Genomic DNA, 23,990 nt, shown 5'->3' with positions numbered 1-23,990 from the left:
TTAATAAATTTTATTAAATAAAATTTAGAATCACTTTGAAGTTTCAAAAATATTATTTTGTTTAACATCACTTAATCCATATAAGGATATTTTAGAGGGAGAACTGACCTCTTATAAACCCGTCTTTAGACTTCTCATGCAAGAACCAGTCTGTTCTCTTTATAAAATAAGGGGGAAAAGATTGTTTTCAAGGTTACTCCATCATAGTATATAATCTCTGCTAGTTCGAATTTGAACTTTTGAAATTACAAATCATAACATCTTATTGTTGGTTTATGAGAAAATACATTTTTTTGTACATTTATTTTGTATTCTGCTTATCTCTCTAAGTGTAAGAGATTTCAATTCATTTTCTTGGTGAAAGTCAAAAGATTACAAACATTGTTTTCAAATCTTTTACATAGATTGTGCTTTTTCTACCTTGTACTCTAAAAAACCTGTTGCCGTGGAGTCAATTCCAACTCACAGTGACTCTATAGAACAGAGTAGAACTGTCCCATAGGGTTTTTAAGGAGCGGCTGGTGGATTTCAACTGCCAGCCTTTTGGTTAGAAGCCGAGCTCTTAATCACTGAGCCAAATACTTTCTATTTATCAACTAATAAAAATATTTTTTTTTAGTCAATACTCACGAAGATTTTTCATATGAAATTATAAAATATTTTTTATTATTTCTCAATTGATTTGACGATGCAATTAATTTTCACAGTAGATTTCTGAAAGTGAAATAATTCTTAAATGCTGTAAAATTCAACTTCTTATATGGCCATATTTAACTTTCTAACATAAAAATTTGTACATTGTATATTAAGTAAATCATTTGGTACCTTTTTAGACTTTGACACCAAGCTTGTTTTAGTTGTATAAGATAAAAAATTTTTTTTTCTCCTCTACTCTGATAGTATTTAAAAAAAAATTAATTACCAATTAGTAATGCTTCTGGCCCCTGTGCCAGGTCTAAGGGGCAAATCCTGTGATTATTTTCTCCTCTGTAACATAAGTATTTTCTTCACTGAATGTTTTCCATCTCTATTGGCACAAATTTTCATAATAAAAAAATTCCCCTATAGCTAATATTCTGCATTTATTAATATTAAAATTATATTATTATAACTTTAAATCTCCTATATGTCTGTACTCAGAGACCCTCTCCCTTAATAACCTCTTGGAGTACGCTCTTCTGCTTTATCACTAGCTTTGTCATACCTACTTCATTTCAAAAATCAACTCTTGAAGTTATGTATCTATATCAATACTTGGTTTTAACATGTTCTAATAAACATCCACTCTTATTTTTTATTCCCTTCTTTATTTGTTTTGATTTTAAATATCCTTAATATAGAAAATTATCTCATTTATTTTTATCTTATAATTTAAAATATTTTGGAAAATATTTTTATATTAAATTAAGTACAAATTTTCATAAGGTTTATGAGGTTTTGTAAATCTTTTTAATAAGTCACAATATATATAGGAACATGTAGAAACCATAAAAATACAGCTAAATGAATACATCTTTGTAATCACAATTTAGATCAGAAAATAGAATATTAAGAACACTCCAGAAGCCCTCCTGTGCTCCGTCCCAGCTAATACTCCACTTTCCCAATATTAACCAATATTCTGTCCATTTATCATAGAATAGTTTTGTCTGTTTTTGGACTTAAATCAATAGAATCATATAGCATCCCCTTTTTTTTATCTTTTTTTACTCAGTATATTATACAACAGTGATATTTATTCATGTTATATCATGTAGTGCATTCTTTTTGTTGACATAGTATTCCTATACATGAATGTTCCACAATTTAGGTAAAAATTCTACTAGTGATTGGTTTCATTCCCTGTTTTTGTTATTCCCAGTTTGAAAGCTAATACTAAGAAAACTGCTGTGAGCATACTTATCCACACATTTGGGTGAACTTATATTTACATTTCTGTGTATTATACACACTTAGAGTAGAATTGCTGATTCATTGACTATGCTTATGTTCAATATGCAAATCCTGCTAAATGGCTTTGTAATGTGGTCATATTAATTTATACTATTATCAGCAGTGAGTAAAAACTCCAGTAACTCCATAATGTTGCTAACCCTGTTTTTTTCTCTCTTTTAGCTGTTAGTCACACTAGTAGTTCTATTAAGCTCTGTTATTGTGATATTGATTTCATTCTTTGTATGACAAATGTGGTTGAGCACTGTATAATTATATCAACCACCTCAACATTACTCTTTGTGAACTGCTGGTTCAATTTTTTGCCCATTTTTAAAACTACGTTAAGTTCGTTTTCAATTATTTGAAAAGTTATTTATTTCCCTGGATATAAGACATTGATGGAAATAAAGACTGCAGTCGCCTTTTTGTGCTCTATGATTTGACTTTAATCTCCTTAGTGGAGTGTTTTTAATGGAAATTCTTTAATGAAAAAATATTTTGAAAACTCTGTTAATTAAACCTAATCTATACATGTTTTTGTCAGTGTTTTGTACTGTTTGGATCTTTTTAAGAAACATTTTTATACTTTCAAGGTGATGAGTATGTTCTATATACTATTGACTATAAGCTGTGATGTTTATGCTTCTACGGTTAGCTCTACAATCCACCTAGAATCAATTTTTAGGAAGGATTTTAGATAGTGGGCTAAGCTATTATTTTTTTCATGTGGCTACCTGATACTATTTATTTAAAAAAGATCATCTTACTTCCACTCTGTAAAAGGCCACCTTTGTGGTTATTCAAGAAACCATGTGGGTTTGTTTTAGATTCCTCTATTTCAGGATGTCTATCATTGTGCCCACTGTACTTTGTGTTTAGTGTAAAAAAAAACCTGAATAACTGGAAATATGAGTCCTCAGTAGTTTTTATTTATTTTCAAGATTACGTTGATTATTTTTATCTTTAGATTACTTATATAGCCATCATAATTATAAAATATTAAAATCCTTTATACTAAGATTTGGAACAAATCAAGGATGTCTGACATCACCTTTTTTATATAATTTTAAACAGAAGTCCTAGGCAGTAAAATAAAATTAAAAATAAATTAAAATTCATAAACACTGAAAAGGTAAACATAAAACAAACCATTCTCAGAAAACATCGTACAAGAGGAAAAAGAACATAGAGACATACCATTGGAATTATTAAGTGAATTAAGTGAGACTTCTAGGTAGAAGATACGTCAAAAATGTATTTGTAAATACATCATGGACACTTAAAATAATTTGTCTTTTGGCACTGGGTGGGATACATATCAATTAACATTAATTTATTAATATGTTTTAAAAATCTTCTCTTTCCTTGCATGCATTTTCTTAGGTTGTTCTAGCACTTGCTGATAGACACATGCAAAAATACCACACTATGATTGTGGATTTATATTTTAAAACATTTTTGCTTTGTATATGTTTTCAAGTTATGTTATTCAACAGATATAATTTGGAATTGATGTATTTTGCTAGTAGATTGATATTTTTCAATGTGTTTTTTTTTTTTCCTTACCAGATACACATGCTTTCATTTGGTAATTTTGTGAAAGTTATATTTTTCATATCCTGTTATTTTTGTCTTTACTATTTTTATTGTATTTCCCTTAATCTGGTAAGCAGAGTACACTTAGGTTTTATTTTTTTCAAGCATGAAAATTCTGTTATTTCTCTTGAAATATTTAATTCTTCTGCATTTTATGTAATTAAATATATTTATTTTAAAGTCACAGTTTTAATATTATATTTCTCATTGATAAATGTATCTTTTTGCCTCCTGTAATTTTTTATCAATTAGAAGAATATTTTAATAATACACTTTCCCTTTTCAACAACTTTCAACATATCATTTTTTATTATTGTTGTTGTGTTAGGTGCTGTCAAGTCAGTTCTGACTTGTAGTGACCCTATGCATAACTGAGCAAAACACTGTCTGACCCTGCACCATTCTTGTGATCATTGATGTGCTCGAGTACATTGTTGCAGTCATGGTGTCAATCCATCTTGTTGAGGATCTTCCTCTTTTTCCCTGACCCACTACTTTGCCAAACATGATGTCCTTCTCCAGGGACTGATCTGTCCTGAAACATGTCCAAAGTATGTGAGACTAAGTCTCACCATCCTTGTTTTCAAGTAGCCTTCTGGCTGTACTTCTTCCAAGACAGATCTGTTTGTTCTTCTTGCAGTCCGTGGTATATTCAATATTCAATATTCTTCGCAGATGCTTCAATTCAAAGGCATCAATTCTTCTTTAGTCTTCTTTATTCATTTTCCAGCTTTTGCATGTATATGTGGTGATTGAATATACCATGGCTTGGGTCAGGCTCACCTTAGTCCTTAATGTGACATCTTTGCTTTTCAACACTTTAAAGAGGTGTTTTGCAACAAATTTGCCCAATGCTTCGTTTGATTTCTTGACTGCTGCTTCCGTAAGCATTGACTGTGAATCCAAGTAAAATGAAATATCCTTGTCAGTTCCAAACTTTTTTCCTTGTATCATGATGTTTTTTATTGGACTAGTTGTATTTTTGTTTTATGTTCAGACGAAATCTGTACTGAAGGCTGTAGTCTTTTATTGTCATCAGTAAATGCTTCAAGTCCTCTTCACTTTCAGCAAGCAAGGTTGTGTCATCGTCATAATGCAGGTTATTAATAAGTCTTCCTCCAATCCTGATGCCCTGTTCTTCTTCGAATAGCCCAGCTTCTCAGATTATTTGTTTAGCATACAGATTGAAGAAGTGTGGTGAAAGGATAAAACATCGATGCACACCTTTCTTAACTTTAAAGCATGGGAGGCATTCCATTGTTTTGTTCGAAAGACTACCTCTTAGTTTATGTAGAGTTTCCTTATGAGCACAATTAAGGGTTCTGGAATTCCTATTCTTCACTGTGTTATCCATAATTTGTTATGATCCACATAGTCAAATGCTTTTGCATAGTCAATAAAACACAGGTAAACATCTTTCTGGTATTCTCTGCTTTCAGCCAAGATCCATCTGACATCAGCAATGATATCCTCATTCCACGTCCTCTTCTGAATCCAGCTTGAATTTCTGGCAATTCCCTGTTGATATACTGCTTTAGAATGATATTCTGCAAAATTTTACTTGTGTGCAATATTAATGATATTGTTTGATAACTTCTGCATTCTGTTGGGTCACCTTTCTTTGATAGGGGCACAAATATTGATCTCTTCTTTTGGGTTGCCCAGGTAGCTGTCTTATATATATTTAAGGGTGATTATGAACTTAGAACCATTTAGCTTTCTTGCACATTTTATATTACTGCTAAAGGTAGACAGATGTATAAGTGTAAACATCAGGTATGTTTACATTTGTATTTACCCTTTCAGTTGCTCTTATTTCTTTATGTACTTCCATACATCACTTTATTATCATATTTTTTCTATCATGTGTATTTATTATTTCATTTAAAAAAATCTGAATATTTCATTACTTTTACATCACTTTCAAAGACCGTTTTCATTTGGTATAGAATTCTAATTTGGGCGATACTTGTATTTATCAGTTTAATTGTATTAGCTCTTTTGGAAAGGCAGTATTTAAATATTTCATTCTATTTTGTGTTTGGAGCCCTGGTGGTGCAGTGGTTAAGCAGCTGCTAACCAAAATGTCGGAAGTTCGAATCCACCAGCTGCGACCTTGGAAACCATTTGGGGCAGTTCTACTCTGTTCTGTACAGGGTTACTATGAGTCAGAAATAACTCGACAGCAAAGGGTTTGGGTTTTTTTTTTTTTTTTGGTTTATTTTATATTTATGGGTATTTTTGTTTTTGTTGGAAAATTAGCTATCTCATATTTCCTAATTTGAGATTAATTTATCTTTGTTTATGAACACTTTTAAGAAATGTTTTCTTATCATTGGTGTTTAGCAGTTTCTTTAAGAATTTTCTAGGTGAGCTTTTTTTTTTTAATTTCTACTTATGGGTAATTATAAAATTTCTTAAAATTTTCTTTTGTATCTTCTTAAACTTAAGAAATTTTTCCAACAACAGCTCTTCGAGTACTTTTTTCACATTATTTTTCTCTCTTGCCTGTTTGAGGGTACCATTTGCACATGTTCTAGACATTATTTTTGGAAAACCTATATACCATGTTTTTACACAAATAAATTTGTGCCAACTGTGCAACTCCCTCTTGCCTTATTTTCCTAGATTTTTTTTTTTTTTACTATACACATTATATGTGTGGGCACATTATTTGCATCGGCATGTTATTTGTGTAAAAAATGCAGTATTTTTTGGTGCTCTTTCCTATATTTCTGTCTACGTTTTTTTGGAAGGTGCATTTGTGCCTTAGGGTAGACGTTTTCTGCTGTTCTATCTTCCAAACAACCAATTCTCTCTTTTTGTGACTTATTTGCTCTTAAGTCCATGTAAAGCTATCTTGATGTTAGTTATTACACATGTTTATTTTCTTTTATTGAATGATTTTCCTGGGCTTTTAGTAAATTCTCCATCTTACCCTCCATATTTTTAAATATGTCAAACACACTTATTAACGTTTTATAATTCCAATATTTGTGTCACCCAGAGTTCTGATTCTATTTTATTCTTGGCATGCCTGGTAATTTTTAACTGTATGATGATGGACACTTTGAGACATTCTCTACTCCAAGATTATCATAAGCTTTTAGGATGATGTAAATTATGTTAACATTCCAAAAAAAAAAAAAAAAAAAAAAACCTGTTGCCATAGAGCTGATTCCGACTCATAGAGACCCTGTAGGACAGAGTATAACTGCCCCATAGAGTTTCCAAGGAGCACCTGGTGGATTCGAACTGCCGACCCTTTGGTTAGCAGCCATAGCTCTTAATCACTACACCACCAGGGCTTCCATGTCAAGATTATTTTAATCAAATTTAGAAATGAGCTGGTTTAAGTGTGAATTTGACTCCTGCTATCCTGATTTCTGGGTTTATCCTGATTCATTTAGATAATCCTTTACTCTTAAGGTAGAGTCTTTTAAAAGTCCCAACTAGGATCCTGGGGTATTAACCGGGGCCCTGAACTCCATTTATTTCTCTTTAGGGTTGTGGTTTGCTGAAAGTGCTGCAAGGCTTCTCAGTCTTTCAATTGCTCTGCTACTGACCTTGTACTGGTTGATGTAGTGATTGCCATGACGAGAAAAGCCATTCAGGCGCTCATGATCACTTCTAACGTACTTCCATTTTCTCTATGACTTTGGTCCTTTTGAGTACTGCCTTTCTTAAAGGTTCTAAACTACAATCCTTGTCTCATCCGCCTGCTAAATTACCGAATATATATACTCAGCTTCTCTTATCAGCTGCTTTGAGCTATGCTTCATAATATAGATATTAAATAATGAATTCAGCTAATTGATTCCATTTTCTTTGTAGACTTGTCCTTTAATACCCTGGCTGTATTATTAGCTGCACTGTGTGTTTTAAAATACGTAAGTTTCTTTAAACATTTTCAGTTAGTCTTAGTAGAAGCATCAGTTTTCTATTAACCAGACATTAAAGACTGAAGTGGATGTGTTAGTTCCATAACATTGTGCTGTTACTGTAAATTAATTTTATAAATTAAAAAGACTGTTAAAGCAAAAATTATACACATGTATATATATAAATATATAGGATCATAATAAGTAATATACAAATAATAGTGAAAAAGTAGATAAATTGAAGACTTAAAACAACGTGGATATGTTTTCGAGGAAAATGTATTTACTAAGCTATGTTCAAGAAAAAATTCACCACAACATAACATAAAATGAGATTTTAAAATATATATCAACTAGAATAATCTTTTGTCATATTCAAAATTATGATTATCTTTATGTAATTATTATTGTAGAAATGGATGTTCAATTAAAAAGTAAACCTTTCTTCTTCCCCCAAATTTAGAACTAAATAGGAATTTTCCATAGCAATTATATTGCTGGAGGTCAGTGAGTTATTAATGAGAAAAAACAGGCTGGAAAACGCAGCAAGGTATTTACGGTGAAGTGGTTTTGTTAGTTTGTTATTAAGATATATATCCATATAGTCACAGAAAATTGCTGATAATCATAAGCCTCCTTCAAGCTCAAACTCTCTACCCTAGTAAGACTAGCTCATGCAGGAAAGGGGAAGGCACGCTGCTTGGAGGTCAATTGACTCCAAAAATGTTGAATGCACCGCCCTCCCCAAAAATATGTTTTATATATATGTATATATGTTTTAACTTTCTCTCTTGACAATATTCTTCACAGATTCACCATTTGTCTCATATCAATCTCTTTCTACTAGACTTTGAAAAATACTAGTGTCTCAGATGGGAGGTGACAACTATGAGGCTCTATATAACATGAAAAGAGAATTTAGAGTTACCTTCTTTCTATTATCTGTCCTTCCTAATTGTTTTAATGGAACCTTTATTCTTTCAGTATTAGTTTTCCAGAATATATCATTTCTTGCTTAAATTTAGCAATCTTCATTTACAGTCAATCTCATTGTAATACCACAGCTTTCTAGGTAGATGGCAGACTTGGATACTTAGAAACTGTTTCTAGGTATTTCCTATCATGCAGGCTTGTCAAAGAGACATGTGTTCATAACTTATCTCTGGCTGACATAATAATGAATTTTTACAAATTGTGCAAACAATATGTTCCAGAACAAAAAAGTGAATATCCTCACAACAAATAATTTGAATTAGAACCTTTATATTTTAAAGTGCTCTTAATTTGGAGATACTTCATAAGAATATGAGCTTTGATAAATATTCATGAATAAAAAATTCATACACAAGAATTTGCCTACTTTCTATAAGTGCAATTTTTGGTATAGAATAATCCCCTTCTTAGCAGAGAAAGCAGAGACTCCTATTGAAATGGTTGTCTTAAATCTCTAAGAATAATAAAATACTATCAGAGTTATAGTATCCTTAATAGATATTTAAAATGGAGACAGTTCTGCTCTTCCAAGTCATTCACATTAATACACGGATGTTTGAAATTTAACTTTTTATTTTGAGAGCTTTGTAAATTAATACTTTGTCACAAGAAATAATATACAGATAACCCACGTAAACTTTACCTACTTTCCCTAAAGGTAGCATCATGCAAAACTATTTTACAATAAATATCACGACCAGGATTTTGGCACTGATGCAATCAAGATACAGAACAGTTCCAAGACCACAAAGATCTCTCCTGTTGCACTTCTATTGCCTTGTCCACCTCCCTCCTCAAACCTTTCCCTAACATCTGCCATCCACTCTTCTGTTCTCCATTTCCATAATTTTATCACACCAAGAAGGCTATATAAGTAGAATCTATGAGTATATAATCTGTAATTTTGGCTTTTTTCACTCAGTATAATTCCCTGAGTCCCTGGATGGTGCAAACAGTTAATGAGCTCAGCCTCTAAACAAAAGTTTAAGAAATTTGGGTCCACCCAGGGGAACTTCAAAAGAAAGGCCTAGCTTTGTACCTCTGAAAAATCATCCATTGATATTCTGTGGAACACTATTCTACTCTGACAACATGGGGTCAACATGAAGTTGAGTTGAGTTTACAGCAACTAATTTATCATTTCCTGAAGATTTATTGAATTTTTGGTACATTTGAAAGGTTGTTCTTTTCTATGCTGAGTAGTGTTCCATGGTATTGATATGTCACAGTTTATTTAATCATTTATATGATGGAAGGCAAAATATGAGCAATTTCTATTTTAGGTTATTACAAATAAAATTTTAATGCAAATTTGTAGGTTTTTGTGTGAACCTAAAATTTTATTTCTACAACATCAGAAGAAGTCCAAGCTTCACTGAAGGCATTGGCTAAAAACAAGTCTCTTGGAACTGACCGAATACCAACTGAGATGTTTCAACAAATGGATGCAGTGCTGGAAGTGCTCGTTGTCTATGCCAAGAAATTTGGAAGGCAGTTACCTGGCCAAACGACTGGAGAAGATCCATATTTATGACTTTTCTCAAGAAAGGTGATCCAACTGAATGTGGAAATTATCAAACAGTGTCATTAATATCACATGCAAGCAAAATTTTGCTGAAGATCATTCAAAAGCGACTGCAGCAGCATATCGATAGGGAACTGCCAGAAATTCAAGCTGAATTTAGAAGAGGACATGGAACCAGGGATATCAGATGGATCCTGGCAGAAAGCAGAGAATATCAGAAGGCTGATTACCTGTGTTTTATTGACTATGCAAAGGCATTCAACTGTGTGAATCGTAACAAATTATGGATAACATAAGGGAGAATGAGAATTTCAGAACACTTTATTGCGCTCTTGAGGAATCTGTACGTGGATCAAGAAGCAGTCATTCCAACAGAACAAGGGGATAGTGCATGTTTTAAAGTCAAGAAGGGGTGTGTCAAATTTGTATTCTTTCTTCGTATCTGTTCAATCTGTATGCTGAGCAAATAACCCAGGAAGCTGGACTATATGAAGAAGAATGAGGCACCAGGATTGGAGGAAGACTCATTAACAACCTGCGTTATGCAGGTAACACAACCTTCCTGGCTGAAAGTGAGGAGAACTTGAAGCGCTTACTAATGAAGATCAAAGACCACAGCCTTCAGTATGGATTACATCTCAACGTAAAACAAAAATTCTCACAGCTGGACCAATCAGCAACCTCATGATAAATGGAGGAAAGATTGAAGTAGTCAAGGATTTCATTTTACTTGGATCTGCAATCAAGATGCGTGGAAGCAGGAATCAAGATATCAAAAGATGCACTGCACTGGGCAAATCGGCTGCAAAAGAACTCTCTAAAGTGTTGAAAATCAAAGATGTCACCTTGAAGACTAAGGCACCCCTGACCCAAACCATGGTGTTTTCGATCACCTAATATGCATGAGAAAACTGGACAATGAATAAGGAAGACCTAAGGAGAATTGACGCCTTTGAATTGTGGTGTTGGAGAAGAATATCGAATACACCATGGACTGGCAGAAGAACAAACAAACCTGTTTTGGAAGAAGTACAACCAGAATGCTCCTTAGAAGCAAGGTTGGAGAGTCTACATCTTACATACTTGGGACATTTTATCAGGAGGGATCAGTCCCTGGAGAAGGACATCATGTTTGGTAAAATAGAGGGTCAGTGAAAAAGAGGAAGACCCTCAATGAGATTGATTGACACAGTGACTGCAAGGATTGGCTCAAGCATAGCAATAATTGTGGGGACAGCCCAGGACTGGGCAGTGTTTTGTTCTGTTTTGCATAGGGTTGCTATGAGTTGGACCTGACTCCACGGCACCTACCAACATCATAGCATCAATGTCTAAGAGTGCAATTACTGACTTGCATGATTAAAGTATATTTAGCTTTTAAGAACATGCTGAATTGTTTTCCAAAGAGGCTACACAATTTTTCTTATTTCAATGAATGACAGTTTCCCAAAATCCTTACTAGCATTTTTTTTTTTTACTACCTATATATATTTTATTTTATCTATTGAGATATCTCATTTTGGATTCAATTTGCGTCTCTACAATGTCTAATGGGAGCCTATTGATTATGTTTTTCCTGTGATTATTTTCCATCTCTGTATCATCTTTGGTAAAGTGTTTCTTCTTGTGTTTTGCTCATTTTCTGATTGTATGTTTTCACTGTTGATTTTTGAGAGCTTGTGTATATTCTAAATACTAATTTTTTTTTGCCAGAGATATGGTTTGCAAATATTTTGTTCTTGTTTGTGACTTGTCTTTTCATTGTTTTAGTAGTGTCCTTCATAGAAAAAAAAAATGAATTTTGAGGAATTCCAGTTCCCCATTTTTCCTTTTATGCATTGTACTTTTGATGTAAAGTCTAATTCCTCTTTGCGTAGCCCTAGAACTTGAAGATCTTTCTTAAATTTTATAGTTTTATATTTTACATGTAAGTCAATGATTAACATGGATTTATTTCTAACAATAAATAAAAATTGTTTTCTTTATTTTTGCCTATAGATATCCAGTTGCTCCAGCACCATTTTTCAAAAAAAATTATCCTTCTCCACTGAATTGCTTTTATACCTTTGTCAAAAATCAGTTCACATACTTATGTGGGTTGATTTCTGAGTTCTCTATTCTATTCCATTGATACATGTGTTTATCCCCCGCTCCCAAGTGCCACATAATCTTGATTACTGTAGCTATGGAGGAAGTCTTGAAATTGGGTAGACTGACTCATCTGCCTTTATTTTTCTTTTTCAAAATTGCTTTAGCTACTTTTTTGCCTTTCCTTAAACAGTTCAGAATAAGCTTGTCTGTGTCTAAAAACCAAACTTTATTGGAATTTTGATAGTAATTTCATTAAGCCTATTGGTCAGTTTGGCATCTTTAATATATTTGTGTTCTAATTGAGGGATGCAATATGCCCCTTATTTATTTAGGCCTTCCTTGAACTCTTACATCAATGTTATAAAATTTTCATCATACAAAATTTCTACATATTATGGTAAGTTTTTAATTTTCTTTTGAGTGATTGCAAATGATATCACATTTTTAATTTTTATTTCAATGTATTAATTGCAATTATGGTAATGCCATTGATTTTTTTTTATTTGATTTTTTTTTAACTTTTATTAAGCTTCAAGTGAACGTTTACAAATCCAATCAGTCTGTCACATATAAGTTTACATACATCTTTCTCCGCACTCCCACTTGCTCTTCCCCTATTGAGTCAGCCCTTTCAGTCTCTCCTTTCGTGACAATTTTGCCAGCTTCTCTCTCTCTCTATCCTTCCATCCGCCCTCCAGACAAGAGTTGCCAACACACTCTCAAGTGTCCACCTGATATAATTAGCTCACTCTTCATCAGCATCTCTCTCCCACCCGCTGACCAGTCCCTTTCATGTCTGATGAGTTGTCTTCGGGGATGGTTCCTGTCCTGTGCCGACAGAAGGTCTGGGGAGCATGGCCGCCGGGATTCCTCTAGTCTCAGTCAGACCATTAAGTATGGTCTTTTCATGAGAATTTGGGGTCTGCATCCCACTGATCTCCTGTTCCCTCAGGAGTTCTCATTTGTGCTCCCTGTCAGGGCAGTCATCGATTGTGGCCGGGCACCACCTAGTTCTTCTGGTCTCAGGATGATGTAGGTCTCTGGTTCATGTGGCCCTTTCTGTCTCTTGGGCTCTTAGTTGTCGTGTGACCTTGGTGTTCTTCATTCTCCTTTGCTCCAGGTGGGTTGAGACCAATTGATGCATCTTAGATGGCTGCTTGTTAGCATTTAAGACTCCAGACGCCACATTTCAAAGTGGGATGCAGAATGTTTTCATACTAGAATTATTTTGCCAATTGACTTAGAAGTCCCCTCAAACCATGTTCCCCAGACCCCCGCCCCTGCTCCGCTGACCTTTGAAGCATTCATTTTATCCCGGAAACTTCTTTGCTTTTGGTCCAGTCCAATTGAGCCGACCTTCCATGTATTGAGTGTTGTCTTTCCCTTCACCCAAAGCAGTTCTTATCTACTGATTAATCAGTAAAAAACCCTCTCCCTCCCTCCCCCCTTCGTAACCACAAAAGTATGTGTTCTTCTCAGTTTTCACTATTTCTCAAGATCTTATAATAGTGGTCTTATACAATATTTGTCCTTTTGCCTCTGACTAATTTCGCTCAGCATAATGCCTTCCAGGTTCCTCCATGTTATGGAATGTTTCACAGATTCGTCACTGTTCTTTATCGATGCGTAGTATTCCATTGTGTGAATATACCACAATTTATTTACCCATTCATCCGTTGATGGACACCTTGGTTGCTTCCAGCTTTTTGCTATTGTAAACAGAGCTGCAATAAACATGGGTGTGCATATATCTGTTTGTGTGAAGGCTTTTGTATCTCTAGGGTATATTCCGAGGAGTGGGATTTCTGGGTTGTATGCTAGTTCGATTTCTAACTGTTTAAGATAATGCCAGATAGATTTCCAAAGTGGTTGTACCATTTTACATTCCCACCAGCAGTGTATAAGAGTTCCAATCTCTCCACAGCCTCTCCAACATTTATTATTTTGTGTTTTTTGGATTAATGCCAGCCTTGTTGGTGTGAGATGGAATCTCATTGGAGTTTTAATTTGCATTTCTCTAATGGCTAATGATTGAGAGCATTTTCTCATGTATCTGTTGGCTGCCTGAATATCTTCTTTAGTGAAATGTATTTTAATATCCTTTGCCCACTTCTTGATTGGGTTGTTTGTCTTTTTGTGATTGAGTTTTGACAAAATCATGTAGATTTTAGAGATCAGGCACTGGTCGGAGATGTCATAGCTGAAAATTCTTTCCCAGTCTGTAGGTGGTCTTTTTACTCTTTTGGTGAAGTCTTTAGATGAGCATAGGTGTTTGATTTTTAGGAGCTCCCAGTTATCTGGTTTCTCTTCATCATTTTTGGTAATGTTTTGTATTCTGTTTATGCCTTGTATTAGGGCTCCTAGGGTTGTCCCTATTTTTTCTTCCATGATCTTTATCGTTTTAGTCTTTATGTTTAGGTCTTTGATCCACTTGGAGTTAGTTTTTGTGCATGGTGTGAGGTATGGGTCCTGTTTCATTTTTTTGCAAATGGATATCCAGTTATGCCAGCACCATTTGTTAAAAAGACTATCTTTTCCCCAATTAACTGACACTGGGCCTTTGTCAAATAGCAGCTGCTCGTATATGGATAGATTTATATCTGGGTTCTCAATTCTGTTCCATTGGTCTATGTGCCTGTTGTTGTACCAGTACCAGGCTGTTTTGACTACTGTGGCTGTATAATAGGTTCTGAAATCAGGTAGAGTGAGGCCTCCCACTTTCTTCTTCTTTTTCGCTAATGCTTTACTTATCTGAGGCTTCTTTCCCTTCTGTATGAAGTTGGTGATTTGTTTCTCCATCACATTAAAAAATCTCATTGGAATTTGGATCGAAAGTGCATTGTATGTATAGATGGCTTTTGGTAGAATGGCAATTTTTACTATGTTAAGTCTTCCTATCCATGAGCAAGGTATGTTTTTCCACTTAAGTATGTCCTTTTGAATTTCTCGGGGTAGAGCTTTGTAGTTTTCTTTGTATAGGTATTTTACATCCTTGATAAGATTTATTCCTAAGTATTTTATCTTCTTGGGGGCTACTGTGAATGGTGTTGATTTGGTTATTTCCTCTTCGGTGTTCTTTTTGTTGATGTAGAGGAATCCAAGTGATTTTTGTATGTTTATTTTATAACCTGAGACTCTGCCAAACTCTTCTATTAGTTTCAGTAGTTTTCTGGAGGATTCCTTAGGGTTTTCTGTGTATAAGGTCAAGTCATCTGCAAATAGTGATAGCTTTACTTCCTCCTTGCCAATCCGGATACCCTTTATTTCTTTGTCTAGCCTAATTGCCCTGGCTAGGACTTCAAGTACGATGTTGAATAAGAGCGATGATTAAGGGCATCCTTGTCTGGTTCCCGTTCTCAGGGGAAATGCTTTTAGGTTCTCTCCATTTAGAGTGATATTGGCTGTTGGCTTTGCATAAAAATTTAGATGCCCTTTATTATGTTGAGGAATTTTCCTTCAATTCCTATTTTGGTAAGAGTTTTTATCATAAATGGGTGTTGAACTTTGTCAAATGCCTTTTCTGCACCTATTGATAAGATCAAGTGGTTTTTATCTTTTGTTTTATTTATGTGATGGATTACATTAATGGTTTTTCTGATATTAAACCAGCCTTGCATACCTGGTATAAATCCCACTTGATCAGGGTGAATTATTTTTTTGATGTGTTGTTGGATTCTATTGGCTAGAATTTTGTTGAGGATTTTTGCATCTATGTTCATGAGGGATATAGGTCTATAATTTTCTTTTTTTGTAATGTCTTTACCTGGTTGTGGTACCAGGGAGATGGTGGCTTCATAGAATGAGTTGGGTAGTATTCCGTCATTTTCTATGCTTTGAAATACCTTCAGTAGTAGTGGTGTTAAGTTTTCTCTGAATGTTTGGTAGAACTCTGCAGTGAAGCCGTCTGGGCCAGGGCTTTTTTTTGTTGGGAATTTTTTGATTACCGTTTCAATCTCTTTTTTTGTTATGGGTCTATTTAGTTGTTCTACTTCTGAATGTGTTAGTTTAGGTAGGTAGTGTTTTTCCAGGAATTCATCCATTTCTTCTAGGTTTTCAAATTCGTTAGAGTACAATTTTTCGTAGTAATCTGAAATGATTCTTCTAATTTCATTTGTTTCTGTTGTGATGTGGTCCTTCTCGTTTCTTATTCGGGTTATTTGTTTCCTTTCCTGTATTTCTTTAGTCAGTCTGGCCAATGGTTTATTAATTTTGTTAATTTTTTCAAAGAACCAGCTTTTGGCTTTGTTAATTCTTTCAATTGTTCTTCTGTTCTCTAATTCATTTAGTTCAGCTCTAATTTTTATTATTTGTTTTCTTCTGGTGCCTGATGGGTTCTTTTGCTGCTCACTTTCTATTTGTTCAAGTTGTAGGGACAGTTCTCTGCTTTTGGCTCTTTCTTCTTTTTGTATGTGTGCATTTATCGATATAAATCAGCCTCTGAGCACTGCTTTTGTGGTGTCCCAGAGGTTTTGTTAGGAAGTATTTTCATTCTCATTGCATTCTATGAATTTCCTTATTCCCTCCTTGATGTCTTCTATAACCCAGTCTTTTTTCAGGAGGGTATTGTTCATTTTCCAAGTATTTGATTTCTTTTCCCTAGTTTCTCTGTTATTGATTTCTAGTTTTATGGCCTTGTGGTCTGAGAAGATGCTTTGTAATATTTCGATGTTTTGGATTCTGCAAAGGTTTGTTTTATGACCTAATATGTGGTCTATTCTAGAGAATGTTCCATGTGCCCTAGAAAAAAAAGTATATTTTGTAGCAGTGGGGTGGAGAGTTCTGTATAAGTCAATGAGGTCAAGTTGGTTGATTGTTGTAATTAGGTCTTCAGTGTGTCTGTTGAGCTTCGTACTGGATGTCCTGTCCTTCTCCGAAAGTGGTGTGTTGAAGTCTCCTACTATAATTGTGGAGGTGTCTATCTCACTTTTCAATTCTGTTAAAAGTTGATTTATGTATCTTGCAGCCCTGTCATTGGGTGCATAAATATTTAATATGGTTATGTCTTCCTGATCAATTGTCCCTTTTATCATTATATAGTGTCCTTCTTTATCCTTTGTGGTGGATTTAAGTCTAAAGTCTATTTTGTCAGAAATTAATATTGCTACTCCTCTTCTTTTTTGCTTATTGTTTGCTTGATATATTTTTTCCATCCTTTGAGTTTTAGTTTGTTTGTGTCTCTAAGTCTAAGGTGTGTCTCTTGTAGGCAGCATATAGATGGATCGTGTTTCTTTATCCAGTCCGTGACTCTCTGTCTCTTATTGGTGCATTTAGTCCATTTACATTCAGGGTAATTATAGGTAAATAAGTTTTTAGTGCTGTCATTTTGATGCCTTTTCATGTGTGTTGTTAACCATTTCATTTTTCCACATACTTTTTTGTGCTGAGACGTTTTTCTTGGTAAATTGTGAGATCCTCATTTTCATGGTGTTTGACTTTATTTTAGTTGAGTCCTTACTTTTTTCTTGGCTTTTATCTTGAGTTATGGAGTTGTTATACCTTTTTGTGGTTACCTTATTATTTACCCCTATTTTTCTAAGGAAAAACCTAACTTGTATCATTCTATATTGCCTTGTATCACTCTCCGTCTGGAAGTTCAATGCCTCCTGTATTTAGTCCCTCTTTTTGATTATTGTGATCTTTTACCTATTGACTTCCATGATTCCCTGTTATGTGTATTATTTTATTTTTTTTTTAATTAATCCTAATTTGTCTGTTTTTGTGATTTCCCTATTTGAGTTGATATCAGGACTTTCTGTTTTGTGACCTTGTATTGTGCTGGTATCTGATATTATTGGTTGTCTGACCAAACAATTTCCTTTCGTATTTCTTGTAGCTTTGGTTTGGTTTTTGCAAATTCTCTAAACTCGTTTTTATCTGTAAATATCTTAATTTCACCTTCATATTTCAGAGAGAGTTTTGCTGGATATACGATCCTTGCCTGGCAGTTTTTCTCCTTCACTGCTCTGTATATGTCGTCCCATTCCCTTCTTGCCTGCATGGTTTCTGCTGAGTAGTCTGAACTTATTCTTATTGATTCTGCCTTGAAGGAAACCTTTCTTTTCTCCCTGGCTGCTTTTAAAATTTTCTGTTTATCTTTGGTTTTGGTGAGTTTGATGATAATATGTCTTGGTATTTTTCTTTTTGGATCAATCTTAAATGGGGTTCGATGAGCATCTTGGATAGATATCCTTTCGTCTTTCATCATGTCAGGGAAGTTTTGTGTCAGGAGTTCTTCAACTATTTTCTCTGTGTTTTCTGTCCCCCCTCCCTGCTCTGGGACTCCAATCACACGCAAGTTATCCTTCTTGATAGAGTCCCACATGATTCTTAGGGTTTCTTCATTTTTTTTTTTAATTCTTTTATCTGATTTTTTTTCAGCTGTGTTGGTGTTGATTCCCTGGTCCTCCAGATGTCCCAGTCTGCATTCTAATTGCTCGAGTCTGCTCCTCTGACTTCCTATTGCGTTGTCTAATTCTGTAATTTTATTATTAATCTTTTGGATTTCTACATGCTGTCTCTCTATGGATTCTTGCAACTTATTAATTTTTCCACTATGTTCTTGAATAATCTTTTTGAGTTCTTCAACAGTTTTATCAGTGTGTTCCTTGGCTTTTTCTGCAGTTTGCCTTATTTCGTTTGTGATGTCTTGAAGCATTCTGTAAATGAGTTTTTTATATTCTGTATCTGATAATTCCAGGATTGTATCTTCATTTGGTAAAGATTTTGATTCTTTTGTTTGGGGGGTTGGAGAAGCTGTCATGGTCTGCTTCTTTATGTGATTTGATATGGACTGCTGTCTCTGAGCCATCACTGGGAAACTAGTTTTTCCAGAAAATCCACTAAAAAAAAGATGCAGTCAGATCCCTAACAGAGTTCTCCCTCTGGCTCAGGCTATTCGGATGTTAATGAAGCCACCTGGGAGGGTGGGTGAGGGATCAGAGAGATAGGAGAGTAGCACCTCAGAATATAGCCAGAGTTGCTTGTCTTGCTTGGAATGACTATTATATCTGAGATTTCCACGGGGTGCGTCGCCTACGTGTGCTGGCTGTGTGGAGATTGCCCCCGTGGGTCTGGCCCACTGGAGTCACGGTCAGATCCTCCGCTGCCAGCCCCACGTCCAGTGTCAAGGTTCCCCTACTGGGACGGTGCACTCCCGACTCCAAAATCAGTTGCTGCCTCCCGGGGACTCCCTGTCCCTCCAGCCGCGTCGCCGTGCCGCCCCCGAAAATTGGCTGGGTTCCCCCCCCGTCAGCTCAGGCGAGCAGAGCAGCTCCCCGCGCCTGCGCTGCGACCGTGCATCCCGGCTGGGACGCCACTCTCCCCGCTCCAAGACCAGTCGCTGCCCCCCGGGGACCTCCCCCACTGGCCACGTCACCACGCTGCCCGTGCGAACCGGTTGGGCGCCCCCCCGGGGCTAGTTCAGGGGGATGGAGCAGCTCGCCGCGCCTATGCCCTGCCCGCAGTCCGCCAAAATCCCGGCGGGACGGCTCCGCAGCTGGGACGCTGCTCTCCCAGCTCCAAGACCAGTCACTGCCTACCGGGGACTTCTCCCACCGGCTGCTTCACCACGCCGCCTGCGCGAACCGGCTGGGCCCCTTACCAGGGTTAGTTCAGGGGGATGGTGCAGCTCACCGCGCCTATGCCATGTCTGTGCCCCGCCCAAATCCCGGCAGGACGGCTCCCCGACTGGGACGCTGCTCTCCCCACTCCAAGACCAGTCACTTCCTCCCGGAGACTTTTCCCACAGGCTGCGCCGCAGTGCTGCCCGCGCAAACTGGCTGGGCCCCCTCCCAGAATGAGTTCGGCGGCCAGGGCTGGGCCCCTTGTTTGTGCCGTCTGCCCCCCTGGGCTCTGCCCCAAATCAGGCGCCGAAGGTCACCTGACTGGTACACTGGTTCCAGGCTCTGAAAACAATCGCTGCCTCCCCGTATTTGTTCGTTCTCCATCTCTAAATCTGTGTTTGTTGTTCAGGGTTCATAGATTGTTATGAATGTGATCAATTCACTTGTTTTTCCGAGTCTTTGTTGCAAGAGGGATCCGCGGTAGCATCCACCTAGTCCGCCATCTTGGCCCCGCCTTCTGCCATTGATTTTTGCATTTTTATCTTGCATCCTGGGACAATACTGGACTCACTCTCACATATAAGTTCTAAGAGAATTTTTTTTCTTTTGAGATTTGCTAGGTAGACAATCATATCATATTCAAATGAGGACAGTTTAACTCCTGAATCCCAGTTGTATACCTTTTATTTCTTTTTCTTGTTTAACTGCAATAACTAAAACTTCCACTACTATGGTAAACAAGAGTGGGTTGAGCAGGCACATTTGCCTTATTTCCAATTTTAGAGATAACAACATTCGGGCCTTCCCCATTAAGTATGATGATTAACTGTAGGGTTTTCTTTTCTTTTGTTTTTTATAGATGATTTTTATCAATTTGATGATGTTCACCTCTTTTCATACCTAGCTGAGAGTTTTTATGGTTAATCAGTATTAGATTTTGTCAAACAACTTTTCTTCCCCAAATGATATGATCTTATGATTTTTTTTTCTTCTTTAACCTATTATTTGGTTAATTACATTGATTGATATTCAAATGTTGAAACAGCCATATATAACTGATACAAATGCTACTTGGTCATGGTGTATAATTGTTTTCATACATCACTGGATTTTGTGGCTAATATTATTTTCAGAATTTTTGCAATTAAGCTAATGACATATATCTCTAGGTCTGATTTCATCCATGGATTAATTTTTCCAGCATTTCTAAATCCATTAATATGAAGAAAAGAAACTGGTTTATAGAGAATAATTCTTTAATACTTACTATACTTAAACATCTTGCTTTTGACCAACTACACTCTAAGGGGCATTGTATATCACAATCGTTAAGGACCTGATTTCTCAAGTCATCCTGTCGAGGTACAGATATTAACTGTCAATTCTCGATCACACGACCTCTAGCAAGTTAATCCGACACTCTCGTGTCTGAGTTTCCTCAGCTATGGATTCGAATCAATGACTATATTTACCATACAGAGTTGTTTGTAAGAATTGAACAAGATAGTGAATCCCTGAAGTACTTAACATGGTAAATGGTTCACAGAACAGAATAAACAAAATTAGTTGCTACTTTAATTACAGACACAGTTTGGTCATTTCTTCCCCATTTAATAAATTATGGGATCATTTGACTCAACACCTGGCCTTTGTAATATGATTATGTTGGCTGCTTATAGGCATAATAAATAGGTAATTGAAGGACAGAAACAGAGGTATATTCTTAATATTAAAAATTATCATTAAAATGATAAAACTGATAAAACTCAGTAAAATAATGATAAAACTGATAAATGTAATAAATTAATAAATCATATTTTGACCCTTAAATTAGGTTCCATATGCAAGTGCCAAATCTTTGAAAGTAAATAACTAAAATTTAAACATAAGTAGTCTTTGTGACACCTTTGAAGAACTATTACTGTCAAGTATATCACAAAACTGCACTAAGCATTCAAATATATTTCTATTGACTAATATGTAAATTAGTACTGCATTAATTATTTATAATCCAGTGCCATCATTCATTATAGAATCATTTAAAATTGTTTTATTAACAATTTTATAAATAATCCCTAGTATGTTCAAATAAAGGATACCAAGTAGGAGATATCTATCTATCTATCTATCTATCTATCTATCTATCTATCTATCTATCTATCTATCTATCTATCTATCTATCTATCTATCTGTCTATCTGTCTATCTGTCTATCTGTCTATCTGTCTATCTGTCTATCTGTCTATCTGTCTGTCTGTCTGTCTGTCTGTCTATCTGTCTATCTGTCTATCTGTCTATCTGTCTATCTGTCTATCTGTCTATCTGTCTATCTGTCTATCTGTCTATCTATCTATCTATCTATCTATCTATCATCTATCTATCTATCTATCTATCTATCTATCTATCTATCTATCTATCTATCTATCTATCTATCTATCTATCTATCGTCTATCTATCTATCTATCATCTACCTATCTATTTATCTATCATCTATCTACCTATCTATCACCATCTATTTACATCTTCAACAGACTATAACACACTTTTAAATTTGTCTGATAGCCTCAGTATTTTTATATTTATTTACAAAATACTTCTAATTTGGGGAATCACATGTTTTTACCACTATCTAAAATAGATTTGATATAGATAAAAGTTTTACTACTATCAAAAGCAAATGAGACTTTTAACTACAATGAATCAGTCATATGATATCATGCTTTCCATTAAACCATATAATAGAGTAAGAAATGTTAATTCTTCATGAATATGAATAAGTATTTCGTGAAACAAGCCCTGAGGACTTCATTCTAACTACTTCTGCAAAATGATTCCCATTAGGATGGAAGTTTGATTATAAGAGAAATCAAAAATGAAATGCCAATTTCAATAATGTTTAACTATATTTTACTATTAAAATGTCTATGTATAGTGAAATTGGTTTAATGAAAATAAATTACATAAATTATGCCTAATTAATTGCTGGTACAGTTCAACTGTAGTTCATGTACTATATAATAGTAATATATTCTCTTACAACTATTATACTCTGCTGAAAATTCTTTCAAAACTACATTTTCAAAAATAGAGAAAAATAATGTTAAATGACTTTCAAAAATTTCTCATGCTAGTAATTTTAATAACAATCTGTTACTATAATTATAGAACCTTGCAGTTTGTTGATAAATTGCATAAGAACCAGTTACATTTCAGAAGATTCCAACATGGGGATCCCATGTGTGTCACGACAGAACTACACTCCATAGGGTTTTCAATAGCTAACTTTTCAGAAATAGATTGACAAACCATTCTTCCGAAGCACCACTGTGTGGACTCAAACATCCAACCTTTCAGTTAGCAGCCAAGCATGTTAATTCTTTGCACCGTCCAGGAACTTTAAACTGCATAATACATTATGATTATTTTAAAACCATCTATGATGCCTCAAAAATTATTCATTTCAGATAATAAATTGATAAATATTATGATCCTTTTCTGATAGGAAAATTTGACATCATATATTGGGTTAGACACATTATATTATCTTTCTAACTATAGGCTAATGTGTAGATATACATCCATTGCTATTCATAGACTATTTTATTATTATTTACAACCAGCTTTCATCACATTGGTTTCTTAGAAATACAAATTAATTAACACCTTAAGAAATGAAGGGTATTGCAAATGATGCAAAAAGGATTATTTAATCAGTCACATTGTACTTGATTCTTGTCTACAGCAGAGTGATTCATACCTGAAGACCAGTAACCATGAAGCCATTGGAGGTAGGAACAGATTTAATAGAGTTTCTTTTCAGGGAGTTTTAATAAGTTTAATACGAGACAAAGAAAATGCAGGTTTTTTAATACACAGACTGAGTTTTGCTCATATACAAAAGTGCATAATAAATTAAAACAGGAGTTCCTGAGGTATATGCAACATGGTGCTATAGACAGAAGCACCACGCTGTCTCTCCACAACAAAGACCTGAATAACTAAGTAAAATAGAGACAAAAGTCAATCCTGGGACCCTAAGTGTCAAATGAAGAGATAAAGGATTCAACCAAGCACCCAATGGAATAAGAAATTGACAGAGAACAGAAAGTGAGGAGAGATACAGAGTGGAGGTCCCCTATCAGCTAAGGTGACATGGATTTACCATCTTGGACTCCTCAGCCACCAAGAACAGCAGACAGGGAGTACAAGAAGACAGCTTAAAGGACCTCCAGCTGGAGACAGAGCACCTGGTAGCTAGCAATACATGCTTTCCCACCCCCCACCTTTCTTCCCCTTACTCAGCCTACACCACTTCTTGGCAGGCTGTGGTCACTCAGCCAGGGAGGCTCTAGCTCCTTACCTCTTGGATTCACCCTGCCTATACCAGCTGGCTCCTTCACTGCCATTT

The sequence above is a fragment of the Elephas maximus genome, chromosome 14 (assembly GCF_024166365.1).
Source record: "Elephas maximus indicus isolate mEleMax1 chromosome 14, mEleMax1 primary haplotype, whole genome shotgun sequence".
Lineage (NCBI taxonomy): Eukaryota > Metazoa > Chordata > Mammalia > Proboscidea > Elephantidae > Elephas > Elephas maximus.
The sequence above is the reverse complement of the archived record's forward strand: the minus strand, read 5'-3'. Positions refer to the sequence as shown.